This window comes from Entelurus aequoreus, linkage group LG22, assembly GCF_033978785.1.
Source record: "Entelurus aequoreus isolate RoL-2023_Sb linkage group LG22, RoL_Eaeq_v1.1, whole genome shotgun sequence".
Taxonomy (NCBI): Eukaryota; Metazoa; Chordata; class Actinopteri; order Syngnathiformes; family Syngnathidae; genus Entelurus; species Entelurus aequoreus.
Window position 1 is genome coordinate 31,208,309 of NC_084752.1, and position 4,846 is coordinate 31,213,154.

Consider the following 4,846-nt stretch of genomic DNA (forward strand, 5'->3'; position numbering starts at 1 on the left):
AAAATGGCTGCCAGAGTGTCAACAGGGTCAGAGAGCAAGTGAGCGCTGTGAGGTTGCTTCATACATCACAGCACATCATAGCAGGCCCCAGTTAGTAAGAGGATGACATCGGGCCAATCTGATTGGGCGCTTTGTAAGTGCTATGATCTTCTAAGACATCACACGTGACATCACTGTCGCATCATTGCGTGTACTATGAAATGGATCTGCCCTTTGTCACCGATTCTGTCTATAACTTCTATGAACAGAATTTCTAGGCGCAGTTGAGGGGCGCCGGTTTGGTGGCTGCAGGATTAGGTCTCTGCTTTTTGCAGATGATGTGGTCCCCACATCTGCGGTCCCCTCCAAGGTTTCTCATTGTCATCCCATTGGTGGGTTGAGTTTTGTCTGCCCTGATGTGGGATCTGAGCCGAGGATGTCGATGTGGCTTGTGCAGCCCTTTGAGACACTCGTGATTTAGGGCTATATAAGTAAACTTTGATTGATTGATTGATCGATAGGATAACGTATCAAAATCCTATGGTGGAGGTGAGAATCTTTGGGCACCTCGCGATTTGATTCGATTCAGAATCGATTCTCGACTCAACATGATTCTCGAAATATATTATTTAAAAAAAAAAAAACTTTTCTGAAACAGGTTACAAACGCTCCTCTTGACTCCTTACGTGTTGGCCGGAAAAACATTTTTTATATGTATTTTTAACATTTTATTTACCCGTATTTTTCGGACCATAGGGCGCACCGGATTATAAGGCGCAGTCTATTTAAAAAAAAAAATGTTTTCACATATAAAGTGCACCGGATTATAAGGCGTATTAAAGCAGTCACAGTATTATGATTTTTTTCTAAATGGAAAACACTTCCTTGTGGTCTACATAACATGTAATGGTGGTTCTTTGGTTAAAATGTTGCATAGATTATGTTTTACAGATCATCTTGCAGTCTATCTAATATGTCTTATTTTATACACACACCATCATAATACTCGTATGTTTAATGCGCCGACAATCCATCAAGCGGTGCGGCTTCATAGCTTACCAAAGTCGTACTAAAACATTTTGATAGATTTTTGAGCGCCGTGTGTAATCTTCTATATTTTCAATGGAACATATAAAATGTTGGTGTTGTTTACGTAAGTCATATTGCCATCATAGCGTTGTCTACACGTATCTCTTATGTGTGACTGCCATCTACTGGTTACACTTATCATTACACCATGTACCAAATAAAATAGCTTCGAAGTGGGTAAGGGCAACCAAACATTCCTTACATTAGGCGCACCGGGTTATAAGGCGCACTGTCGAGTTTTGAGGAAAAACAAGGATTTTAAGTGTGCCTTATAGTCCGGAAAAAACGGTACAAAAATCACAGAATACGAATAAATCAATCTAATAAAAGATATTCGAGCAAATCCAGACTCCAACCCAATCCCAGCTTTACAATACTTAAGACAAACTTTTAGAGGACGCTCAAATACAATACTTAAAAAAAAAAGGAAAACCATAATAAAAGTAACAGTATCAGTAAAACAATAATGTCAATAATAGTTGTTGAATGTTTTAATCTAAAAATGTGCACACAAAAAATTGCAAAAAACCCCAGACAACCTAAATATTTTACGAAAATTATGAATCGATTTAGAAAAAGGAGTAATAAAAATAACGATTTGGATGCGAATCGAATTTTTCGAGCACTCCTATGAATAGCATCTGTTTACTACTACTTTTTGCGGTTTATTTTTTATTTTATTTTCAGGGTCGATAGTGCCATCTTATTCTATCACCCCCATGTTGCTTCATTGTGACACATGCTTCGCTGTTGCCCCCTGCCGGGTGGCAGCAGTACTGCGTCCGTGAGCAACCCTATTTTGAATGGTTTTATCAAGCCTATTTGGGTGATGTTCGGCAGGCCAAATTTAAAGCTTTGGCGGGCCGGATGTGGGCCGCCAGTTGAATAGTCCTGACATAAGTGTTCACAACCTCTGCCATGAGGCTCAAAAGTCAGCTCAGGCAGATCCTGTTTCAACTGACCTTACTTGGTGTTCCGACAACTTAATTGGAGTCCACCTGTGGTAAATTCAGTTGGTTGGACATGATTTGGAAGTGCACACACCTGTCTATTTAAAGTCGAAAGAATTGTCTGTAGACCCGTGAGACAGGATTGTCTTGTAGCACAAATCTGGGGAAAGACACAGAAAAATATCTGCTGCTTTAAAGGTTCCAATGAGCACAGTGGCCTCTGTGGATGGAAGAAGTTTGGAACCACCAGGACTCTCCCTCAGGATGGCAGGCTGTCTAAACTGAGCGATCGGGGGAGAAAAGAGTTGACCAAAAACCCGATGGTCCCTCTGTCAGAACTACAGCATTCCTCTGTGGAGAGATGAGAACCTTCCAGAAGGACAACCATCTCTGCAGAAATCCACCAATCAGGCCTGTATAGTAGAGTGGCCAGACGGAAGCCATTCTTTCATAAAAGTTTGCCAACATGCACCTGAAAGACTCTCAGACCACGAGAAACTGAATTTTCTGGTCGGATGAGACAAAGATTGAATTCTTTGGCGTGAATGCCAGGCATCATGTTTGGAGGAAACCAGGCACCGCTCATCACCAGGCCAATACCATCCCTACAACTGAAGCATGGTGGTGGCAGCATCATGATGTGGGGATGGTTTTCAGTAGCAGGGACTACGTGACAAGTCAGAATAGAGGGAAATGTAAATGCAGCAATGTACAGAGACATTCTTGATGAAAACCTGCTCCAGAGCGCTTGTGGCCCATCCAGAGCCCTAACTTGAATCCGACTGAACATCTCTGGAGAGATATTAAAAAGGCTGTGCCCGACGCTTCCCTGATGGAGCTTAAGAGGTGCTGCAAAGAGGAATGGGCGAAACTGCCCAAGGTGTGCCAAGCTTGTGGCATCGTAGTCAAAATGATTGCTGCCAAAGGTGCATCAACAAAGTACCGACCAAAGGAAGTGAATACTTATACCTGTATACATGTGATTTAGTTTTTTATTTCTGCTAAATTTGCAAAAAAATCTAATAGTTTTTACGTCGTCATCATGGGGTATTGTGTGTAGAATTTTGAGGACAACAATGAATTTCTTCCATTTTGGAATAAGGCTGTAACATAACAAAATGGTCAAAGTAAAGCGATGTGAATACTTTCCAGATGAACTGCGTAACTTTATGTTTTGTGATGACAACAATGGGATTGGAACTACAGGATTTGAACCACTGATAAATTATTTGTTAGTCATAGTTACCATAACAATAGTTTTGGTACAGTTTTTAAATTTTTTTAAAACTTAACATCAGTGCAATGAGCAGCCTGCACTTCACCCTTAACACCACAAGAGTGCAGTATAGACAAAAAGATCATTTTAAAGAGCTTCTCAAGGAGCTTTTTCACAAGTTTTGCAACTAAATTAATTAGTTACAATTAAATATGTAGTATATAGTTGTTTCAAGTTCTACAAACAAACCCTATTGATTTCACACTAACTACAAAAATAAACAATAACTCTAATATTTTTATGTCAACCTTAAGCTGTAACACACGTTAAAAAATGTTAAATGCTATGTTAAAAAAATTAATAAAAACATTAATTATCAAAATGCACACAAAAGTTAAAAAAAAATAAATAAAAATAAGATTACTTTATTAATTTCATGTTTCTGTCCAACTAATGACACAAGTTGTCATAGAAAAATGTACGGTGTCAACTTTAAAAAAAAAATAATACAAAAAAAATAAAATAAAATAAAAAAAAAAAATATATATATATATATGCCACCCGAACGCCTCCCTAGGGAGTTGTTTAGGGCACGTCCGACTGGTAGGAGGCCACGGGGAAGACCCAGGACACGTTGGGAAGACTATGTCTCCCGGCTGGCCTGGGGACGCCTCGGGATCCCCCGAGAAGAGCTGGACGAAGTGGCTGGGGAGAGGGAAGCCCAGACTTCCCTGCTTAGGCTGCTGCCCCCGCGATACGACCTCGGATAAGCAGAAAAAGATGGATGGATGGATGGATGGATTGATATATATATATATATATATATATATATATATATATATATATATATATATATATATATATATATATATATATATATATATATATGCTTATGGTTGTCCATCAAGTCCAATGATGACATGAGCAAGCAAGCAAGTACCTGCGCAAGGAGATATTTAAGTGCCAAAGGAGGTGCGCTTTCTCCAGTAGCACTATCTTCACCACAATGAGGTCAACCCGGTGGCGTGGTTGAGCCCATGACGACCAGCCCCCCATCATGACTGCAGGAGGTTGCCGGGTCCTTAATCTTTCAAGGCCTGCCTATTGCGCACCTCCAGCACATTGCTTTTCTGTCAGGGTGTGCTCCCTTAGCCTTTGCCTAAATAAGCTGACACACAAGGCAATGGGGCTATTTACCCATAGTTGGGGCAGGGTTGACGGGCGTCAGGGTGTGTTCCACACAATGGTGGGCCTGAATGATTCCCGGGCCTGCCACCGCTGCTGCTCACTGCTCCCCTCACCTCCCAGAGGGTGATCAAGGGTGATGGGTCAAATGCAGAGAATAATTTCGCCACACCTATTGTGTGTGTGACAATCATTGGTACTTTAACTTTATACGCCACGTCTCTGGGGCCCACTGCTGCTCCGAGATCCCCTTCAGTTTAGTTCGGGGTCTGCAAGGACCCTTATCCGTGTGTGGCCACGAGGAGGCACTGAAGGAGTCTTGGTGGTGGAGAAGCTTTGTACCAGCAGGAGGAGACTTACGCACTCGGCTCCTCTTTTCACCCCCCGAGGGGGGCTAGCTGGCGGCGGTAGCTGTAAGCAGAGAGTA